General features: G+C 33.0%; 1 non-coding gene across 1 annotated transcript; it reads left to right on the top strand.

The window, feature by feature from the left end:
• The first annotated feature begins 6,065 nt into the window (after nt 1-6,065).
• Nucleotides 6,066-6,172, top strand: LOC125996574 (U6 spliceosomal RNA). The gene has a single exon (XR_007491293.1). It is a non-coding gene; the product is annotated as a U6 spliceosomal RNA (small nuclear RNA).
• Nucleotides 6,173-10,468: the final 4,296 nt, after the last annotated feature.

The raw sequence follows: 10,468 nt of genomic DNA, 5'->3' as shown, positions 1-10,468 counted from the left end.
TCAAAAAGTTGGTGCATTATAAAATAACTATTACCATTTTATTACTGTCAGAAAATTATCATTATAGCTATAGTTTATTTTTGTTTTATCATGTCTCATACATGGTGTAAAACAATGAGATTATAAGTATGTTTAAATTCATTGACAGGTGATTACAAAAACAATTTGTACTACTCTGGTGTTTAGAATAAAATTTTCTACTGCAATTTATTTCAGATTGATATATTCCCAGCATAATTTGTTTGTATAAATATATTTTGAATGTGAGATATAGCTAAGCAGGAGATAACATTAAACTTAGATGTGTGAAGTCTTGAATTTTTTTTTTTTTTTGTGGTTTTTGGGTCACACCCGGCAGTGCTCAGGGGTTATTCCTGGCTCCAGGCTCAGAAATTGCTCCTGGCAGGCACGGGAGGACCATATCATGGGACGCCGGGATTCGAACGATGACCTCCTGCATGAGAGGCAAACGCCTTACCTCCTCATGCTATCTCTCCGGCCCCTGAAAGTCTTGAATTTTATCAAAAGCAAAACCTTGTTTTTCTTATTCTTTTCTGAATGTTTATTCTTTTTTTCCGAGTTTATTGGAATGATACTTTCTTTACATTACAGCATCTTCCTTTTTTAATTTTACCAAATAACCCATAGTAAACAACTCTATGTATATTTATATATTTTACTCTAAGTAGTTCTCATATATTTTACTGCATATTCTATGTAGTTATATAAATGCAATATATATTCCTACTATAACAAGGAATTGATGAGTAAAGCTTGTCTAATAAGAAAATATTATAATTGCTACAGCATGCATATTTTCAAAAAATGTTGATCTAAAGCTAGATAATAATGATGATAAATATAATCTATTTCTGAAAAAATAGTGATAAAAGATTGTCCAATATTAACTTTGCATGTAGTATAAATATTGCTTTTCTAATAAAAGAATAGAGGCTATCAATTTCCAAGGATTTTGATATGGAATAATTAGCTCTCATTGATTCTAGACTATGTAAAAAATGTGTGTAAGCTTGGCCTGTACTTTGATTTTATGTATTAACACTACAAAGATCATTGTACTATCATTGCAAATTACTATAAAACTATGTAATTATTTGGTAAATATATATATATATATATATATATATATATATATATATATATATGCAATCACCATGCTAGAATAAAATAACCTAGTCCTATCTAAAATTGTTACTTTGTTTAAGCTAGTTTTCAAGATACTATTTAAAGCTTAGGCAGTGAGTATTTTTTTAATTTATAAAGTTCCTGTAAAATATAAATTTTCATACAAATGAGGTAGGATTGTAACTAATTTAAACTTTCAGAGTACATTCATTAATCTGGTAAACAAAGCTATCTAAATAGCTCAGAGAAATATGGAAGTAAGCACTAGGGTCAGTTAGTTTGTATGGTAAGAAAAATGATCGCAGACACCATCTTAGATTCTAATTCAATTCTAAGCAAAGTTCATGTAAGTTTGAGAAGACAGTTTCCAGGCTTAGATAAGCTTATAAATAATAAATAAGAAAGATGGATTGGAGAGAAACCAGTGGCTTTGTGGCAGATAGATCAAAGATCTGTCTTTAAGTAGAGCTAGAAAGATCTACGATGATTAATGAGACAGTTTTGCTCTTTAGAAACTATCCCTCTAGATAAGTATAGCTTGCTTATGAATAAAAAAACTAATAATTATATAAATGAAACATAGAGAAAGGTCATTCTGTAAAAAAAATAGCATTACCAACAGGCATTTTAAAGAGCTTACTTATCCTCCAAACCTTTGTTTAATAGTTGTTCATTGTAACAATACATTATCTTAATAATGCATATAGCATTAAGATAAGACTAGTTTATACTCATCCACTATACTTAAGTAGAAAAAATACCAAATCTTAGAAAATTAATAACTACTTTTATAAATAAAATATGTTTTTTAAATATTATGTGAAGAAAATAACATATTCTAACTATTATTATAATTTAGTAGTGGGGCATAAGTCACACCAACCACATCATGGTATGGCTTATTCCTTGCTCTGTGTCCAAAAATTTCTTCAGGTGGTTTTTCGAAGAACCATATGTGGGGCTGGTATTTCAATCAGGGTCATTGAATGCAAGGCTAAAACTTCACATTCTAAAATATTTCTTCATCACTTGCTTTCAAAAATGAAAATGCTTAACAATTATCTCATATAGAAACTTTGTCTCTGAAATTCTGGTTAAATTGTTGGTTCAAGGGCGAGAGGAAGATTACAGTGTTTAAGCACTAAATATGCAACTAACTACTAAATGAGACATTCAATAGGTAGATTTTCAAATTTTAAATAATAACTAGAGGTTTTTCTATAGTAAAATATTTTCATTTGGGGTTAACTTAAGGTAATATGCATGTACATGAAAATGTAAAAAATACTATGCCTCTAATGTTTAAGGAGTTACGTAAGTTTTATGGCTTTAGATTGCCTTGTGTGCTGTTAAGAAATATTATAATGTGTTACAATATGGGGACTTGAGGAACAAAGTAATTGTACATGGATTCTGTTTTATTTATCTTAATGTTCTTTGGCTGAAAGTTCAAAGCTACGATATCAGCAAGGGGACTTCTGAGAATTATGTTATGGGTGATTGTCCTTCCACTGTAACTTTACCTTGTCCTCTTTCTTTGTAACTTGTTCTCATAATTAAAAATAAAAAAATTAAAAAAATATTTTTATTGGTTAAAATAAAAGAAAGAATTAATTACACCAGTACTTTTCGACCAATATTAAATAAGTTGTCCTTTGCTACATTTCTTGACAACAATTAAATCTTACCTATTTTCTAAAAGAAAATTTTAATGTGGAAGATAATATTTCTATATAATGTGCTACGAGTTTTTATTTCCTTGATAGTTGGACATATTGAATAGTTTTAAATATACCTGTTGTGTATTTATTTGTACATATTCTATAGTAAAATATTTACCCACATCTTATATCTACCCATTGTTTTAACTTAAGTCATCTTTTTTTTATATTTTAGAAAGTAACATTTAATAAGATATTTTATTTACAGTATGTTTTATGTGCTTACTTTTTATGTGCAAAATTTATTTTTCTCCTCTTATTTAAATACCCTGGTTACAAAGTTGTTCATGACTGATTTAGTCTCACAATATTTGCCTCCCTACACCTGTGCATATTTCCTAATACCAATGTCCTAGTTTCCCTCCATACCTGCCCCTGCCTCCACTGGAGCAAACAATTTGTTCTTCTCTCTGTTTCTCTTTCTTTATCTATCAATCATCTATCTTTCTATGTATGTTTGTATGTATGTATGTATGCATGTACCTTTCTATCTCTATCTCATTATTTCTCTCCTCTCCTTTTGTTTTTTGGTTTTTGGTTTTGGGGTCACACCTGGCTGTGCTCAGGTGTTCCTCGGCTCTATGCTCAGAAATCACTCTTGGCAGGCTCTGGGGAACATATGGAATGTCGGAATTCAAACCACCATCCTTCTGCATGCAAGGCAAACAAACGCTCTATTTCCATGCTATCTCTCTGGCCCCTCTCTTCCCCCTTTATTCCCTTATAGACACTGTGTTTTGTACAATTGTTAAAGGATACCAAACCTATCACTTTATCTTTGTTCAGCACCCGTATCGTATCCACCTTAATCAGTTCCAATTCTCATTGTATTATTGGCCCCTTTTCTACCCTAACTGCACTGCTCCATTAATTGTGCTTAGTTTCCTACCATAGACTGGTCCTTCTGGCTCTAATTGCTATTTTCTTTGAAATTATTACCAAACTTTTATTTTCTATATTGCACAGATGAGTGATATTATTCTTATTTTTAATTTTTACTTTATTTAAGAAAATTATCACATAATTGACAGTTGACCATAACAAATTTGTTTCCAGATAAGTGAAAGCAAAGTTATTGAAAAAGAATAGAAAGAAAAAATCTAAAAGAATAGAAGAAAATTTGAAAAAAAGAAGAAAGAAAAAATGAAAAGTATAGTAGCAAGCACATTTGTGAAAATTATTGTATCTTCAATGAAGTCATTAATAAAATGGAAGAAATTTTATTAAGTTCTTGTTAGCTGCCCATTCTGTTAAATTGGTATTTTACTCTAGGAATGGCAGCATCAAACAAATTAAGTGTCTGTAAATTCAAAGCAGTATTACTGATAAATATACATTTAGGAGAATGCAGTCAGTAGCCAACCCTCTTGGAATAAGGGAGATATGGTGTGGGGAGGCTGTCTGCACTTGCTTCAAAAACCACACCAGTATACCTAAAGTTAGTTCAGACTGGTGTTCCTGAAGGGAATTGTAGAAAGGTGATGAGGCATGGCCATCAGTAAAACAGTGATTCTGGGTTATGGAGGTAGCAGGAGTAGCTTCGTTGGCATGAGATTGGCAGCCTCTTCTCCCAAGATAGCCAGTTTGTAAGCATAGTAAGCATCACATTTATTTTTAGCCACTCATCTGTTCTTGAGCACTTGGGTTGTTCCCAGATTCTGGCTATTGTAAATAATGCTGCAATGAATACAGGAATTAAGAGGGCTTTTTCTGTCTTGGGTTATTGTGTTACTAAGGCATATTTCTAGGAGAGGCATTGCTGTATCATATCTCCAAGTATTGGACACCAATGGTCAAGCAAGTATAAGCAAAGATAAACAAATGAAACTAAATTAAACTGAGAAACTTCTGCTTCTCAAAGGATACACAGATTAGCCACAGAATTGAGAGCAATTCACCCATTACCTTCTGATCAGGGGTTTATAGGTAAGATATTCAAGATATTGGTAGAACTCAGCAAGAAGGGGCCGGGCGGTAGCACTAAAGGTAAGGTGCCTGCCTTGCCTGCGCTAGCCTTGGACGGACCGTGGTTCGATCCCCCGGTGTCCCATATGGTCCCCCAAGCCAGGAGCAACTTCTGAGCACATAGCCAGGAGTAACCCCTGAGCATTAACGGGTGTGGCCCAAAAACCAAAAAAAAAAAAAAAGAAAAAAGAAAATATTAAAAAAAAAAAAAAAGAACTCAGCAAGAAAAAAAAAACAAATCAGATCCAAAATCATGGAGAAAAAATGTGCAGACAATTCCTTAAAGAAAAAATACAGATAGCTAAAAAAGCATATGAAAATATATTTCATATCACTAATTATCAGTGAGATGGAAATCAAAACAATAATAAGATATCTCATTCCACAGAAACTCACACACATCACAAAGTACAATAACATACAGTGCTGGTTAGGATGCTGAAGAAAAGGATTCTCATTCACTGCTGGTAGGAATGTAGATTAATCCAGCCTTTTCAGAATTTTTTTTATTTGATATATTCTCACTTATTTAATCCATATTGTTTCTTTTTAGGTCTTATTTGGCATCCTTAAGAATTATTTCTGGTTGTGTATTCATGGATCATTCCTGGTAATTATCGGGAATGACAAAGATATAAAATCTTGATCAGCTGAGTGAACAAAAAACATACCTTCTGTACTATTATCCCAGTCCCAACACTGCTTATTTATTTTGCCTTTGCTTTTGATATATCAAGCAAAAATGTATATTTTACTTTTAATTGATAATTTCAGAGAAGTGTAGTTTTTAGGACTTCCTGGCTCTGAATCATGGTTTACTCACTCCCAGAAGTGCTCAAGTATCATATATTGGTTGCTTCTAATAAGGAAATAGATTTAGTTCTTATAATCTCTTGCTCTGGTCTTAATTAATATTTTTAACAAAGTGCTTTAGGTAGTGAATAGTGATGCCAAGATTTAAAGACGGTTCTATATGGTATCAGAAATCTCAATATGTTAAAAAATATAACATTATATTTGATCACAGTATATTATGTTTTATACATGTATATTGTGTTAGAGGAATATTATACATGTTAAATAACTTTCCTAGCATGCAGCTATAGTCTTGATACTGTTTTCAGTCCATGCACCATATTTAGTCTTCAGATTACTGCCAGGAGTAAACCTGAACAATGTGGGTACAGATTCTTCAAAAATTAAGTGCATTTATATTAAAAAATATATCAATGTGTGCTCACTTTGGCAGCACATATACTAAAATTGGAAAGATACAGAGAAGATTAGCATGGCCCCTGCACAAAGATGACATGCAAATTCGTGAAGCGTTCCATATTTTTAAAAGAAAAAAATATATATCAATGATATCATATTTGACATAACTTTCTAATAGTAAAAGTCATGGTTTATTTATAATGTGACTTTCCAAAATTAAGCTATTTTAAATTTATGGTGATTTTATTTATTGCATACTGTACTACTTTCTCCCTAAAATGTATAATCAAAGAGCTTTGAAAACAGTCTGACCTTTATAATTATTTATTAGATCAAATTTTAAGTTGAGCATGTCTCTACTTGAGTATAAAAATATGCAGACAATTTTTTTACAATTATACATAGAAATATTGAAAAATGGTATTTACATATCCATATTTCTCAACATAATTACAGATGTATAAAAGACACAGATTTGTAAAATAATTTATTAGCCATGAAATTTTCAAGCATTGCATCATATAGCAATTGTTATATGATGATAAATGCCTTTAGTCTATCATTATGTATTTTTATATAACAATAGAAAAAAGAGAAGAAAGACTATAATAATTATGTCATTATTTTTTCTAAAATATGAGCTAATTCTTTAAATTGTGCTACTGTTTTACAGGTCAGAGTTGAGTTAATTGAACGTGTGTTACAAATAGCATAGCAGGGGCTGGAGTGGTAGCACAGTTTTGGGGTGTTTGCCTTGTAAGAACCTGACTTGGAACAGACCCTGGTTTGATTCCCAGCATCCCAAATGGTCCCCCGAACCTACCAGGAGCTATTCCTGGTCACAGAGCCAGGAGTAACTCCTGAGCATCACCAGGTGTGCCCAAACACAAGAATAAAACACAAAACCACAAAAACAAAGCAGCTTTGTTATATGTATTATATAATATATGCTATATTGGATATACAATATACATGTATAAAACATAATATGATCAATCTTTCCTGCCAAAGTGCCAAATTAAAAAAATATGTGTTTAATAATTGTTTGCTTTACTCAATATTCATACATCAACTCAATGTATGAAACACATTTTAGCATTTCTTCTATGGTTAGTTTTTTTCTTTTTCCTGTAATATTAATGAGTTTAAAATGTATTTTAAATATATGAATGTATTTAAAAACAAAGCATATTCTTGTTTGTGTGTGCTTTGTTGACAAAAACCAGACAGATAAAATAAAACCAATATTTTGAATTTTATTTTATTAAAACCATTGTTATCTACAAAGTCCTTCATAGTTGAATTTCATATATACAGTGAATCAGGGCCATTCCCACCATCACTGTTGAACTCCCTCTCTCTACCATTGTTTCCAAAGTGCATCCTTTATCACCAACTTTTGCCTCCTGGTCTGCCAGTAGAACAGGCTCATTTAAGTGTAGATTGTTAAAGTTTATATCTCTTGATTCTATTGTTATTGACTTTGGCTTGACTATTTAGTTCTGTCCTTTTTTCCTCCACTAATGCAACTGAGACCACTTAGTCCCCAGGCCCATTTTTCTTTATATTTTATTCTTAAATTCATAGAAATATGCAAAAATATGAGGTAAAACAAAGTAATCTGTGCCCCAAGGTTCTATAAAAAAGGAGGGAAGCCCTATTTAAAACATAAAAAAGTAAAAGGAATACACAAGTCTAGTGGTGCAATGGGACCTTACACCCTGAACATTGATTGACATGATGACCTGGCACAGGCCTCAGAGGTTTGGGCATTCTCCATTCACCCCTGAACCAGGGAAGCCATCTTATGAAACATCAAAGTTGTCAATGACATCACCTGGAAGCAATCCTCTACCAGGGAAGATCCTACTGCTGCTCTGACATGGATTTACTCAAAAGAGTCTTCCCTTAACACTGAGAAGATTTAAACAACAATAACAACCTGCGTACTGGACAGGCCTTTCTGCATTGCCCTTTAATTGTGAGTTAAAATTAGACTTCGCTCCGCACCATCCTGACTTCATTGTAGGATATACAGATTCCAGAATCTTCAATACAGAACCAACAACAGAGACTGTGTGGAAAATAAAACTGTATTGGCACTACAGACAATTACCTGGATTGGACAAACTAGTTTGCCTGGAGCCTAGAATTGGTCATATGTCAGGATACTTCAGGGGTAAGGTCTCCTTGTATTTAGAACCAAGGTTTTCCTTTCCATGTCTCCCATACTTTGGTGGGCCTATGCAAACGATATTTGCCACTCTAACACTGTTTTTACAGTGCTCCGTTGACTCTAAACCTTTAAGAAACCACTAGTAAAACCATCTGGAATTGCACTTTTGTTTTTTTTTTTAGTTTCAATTTCCATTATTGAATATGTCTGTTGGTGTTTTTTGCTATTTATTCCATTAAGTCTTGAATGGCTGTGAGATTCTAAAACTGTTTATTTCCTCTGGATGATTCAATTTAGTTATATAAAATTGTGAATACTAATCTTAAAAATGGTTATTAAAAGGTCAAGCATTTGGCTTTAGGTCTCTCTTCTCTTTCTCTTTCCCTCATACCATTTTTCTCTTTTCTCATTTGTATTCAAAATCAAATGGTGGTTGAATAACTTGAAAAATCATAAATATTAATGTATCTTGAAAAAACTGGCAGTGATGCTATACAAGCACATACTTTCCACAGAAAGACTGTTAATTGCTAAGTGTCTTAAAAGTGACAGTTTGGTGAAAAATTTTAGTCTGTTACTTTGCAACAAAAATAAAAGAAATATTTATTAAATTAAAAAAACCTGACAAGTGAAATAAAGTTCATCAAGCCCAATTTACATAGAAAAGCTTAATTTACTAAAAAAAAAAAAAGGTTATCAGGAGCCTAGCAAGATAGTACAGTGGGTAGGGCACTTGCCTTTCATGCAGCCAACCTAGATTTATTCCCTGGCATTCATTAGGGTCCCTGAAGCCCTGCCAGAAATGATCCCTAAACACAAAGTCAGGAGTAAGTCCTGAGCACTATTGGGTGTACCTCCCACCCAAATCTCTCCCTTACGTGGGATAAAAATAGAAACAGCATAAGGGAACAATTAGTCAAGACATCAGAACTGAAGTTGATGGGGCGTGGCTCGAGTGTTAGCACAGTAAGTAGGGCACTTGCTTTGCTCAAGGTCGCCCATGTTCAATCCCCAGCAGCCCATATGGTCCCCAGACCCTTCCAAGAGTAACTCTTGAGTACAAAGCAAGGAGTAGGCCCTGAGCATTGCCAAGTGTGGCCTAAAACATAAACAAACAAATAAACAAATAAAACAAAATAATCCATGCTGACCAAGAAAAAATGAAAATTTTTGTCTATAGAAATGAGTTTACATATGGGGGGTGGGAGGAGATTCCTATGACAGTAGTAAAGAATGCTACTGATGCATGTGAAATTGGAATGATGTATACATGAAAAGTGTGAAACCCTAGCACCTCCATTAAAAAAAGTCTATAAAATTGCTATAAAAAACATAAAAATGTAAAAAGAAAGGGTGGCAGTTTTTTCACATAGGCACAGCAAAAGTTGGGAAAAAGGAAAAACCTTTGACCTAAAAACAGGGAGAACATACCCATGAAGCATCCTGCCATAAGATTATCTAAAGGCTCTTGGCATACAAAGTTATCTAACCCCAAAGTTTATCTTTATGGTAAAAGTTCTTCTCAATCATGGTTGATGAGGCAGGTTTCTGCAATTAGAGTTTTGTTTTTTGCACAGATCCTATTTTGAATTCAAGGTGCCATAGAGCATCTTCTGGTTTCATCTGGTTTTCATCGGGGAAACCTGCCCTAAAAAAAGTTATTTCTGTTTCCAAATCATCAGGGGTTCATATGAACCTACTCTGGAGCAAGTCAGTACAAGAGCAGCATTAGGGCCTTTTCTTGTAGAAGTTCAATTCCTGGTGCTGGTGTAAAAAAGCATGCCAGTTTCAAAGATGGGATCCAAGTTTCAGGAGTGAATGGCTGAAGTCCGATCAACTTAGGCCTAAATTAAGTCACTGTAATAAATGTTCAGGTTGAAAGAATATAAAATTTTTGAGTTCCTATCTGTATTAGACAAGAACTTTTTTCTATATGTAATATTTACACATTTTAATGTGTCTATGTAAAAAGGAACAATGTCAGTTGATACTACTGGTGAAAATGGGAGTAAAAATAACAGGCTACACTCCAAAACTTAAACCTCAAAGAAGTCTCTTATGATAGGAAGCCAATTGCAAGAGTTGTAGCATCAAACCTAAATAAACGGGGCTACATCAAACTAAATGTTTCTGTATGGAAAAAGAAACACAGGCTAAAATTGAAGGCAACTAAGTGAATGAAAGGAAATCTTTGCACTAAACACATCAGACAAAGTTTCTTATATAGGATATACAAAGTACTCCA

The sequence above is a fragment of the Suncus etruscus genome, chromosome 1 (assembly GCF_024139225.1).
Source record: "Suncus etruscus isolate mSunEtr1 chromosome 1, mSunEtr1.pri.cur, whole genome shotgun sequence".
Taxonomy (NCBI): domain Eukaryota; kingdom Metazoa; phylum Chordata; class Mammalia; order Eulipotyphla; family Soricidae; genus Suncus; species Suncus etruscus.
This window is presented reverse-complemented; position numbering and strand designations above follow the sequence as displayed.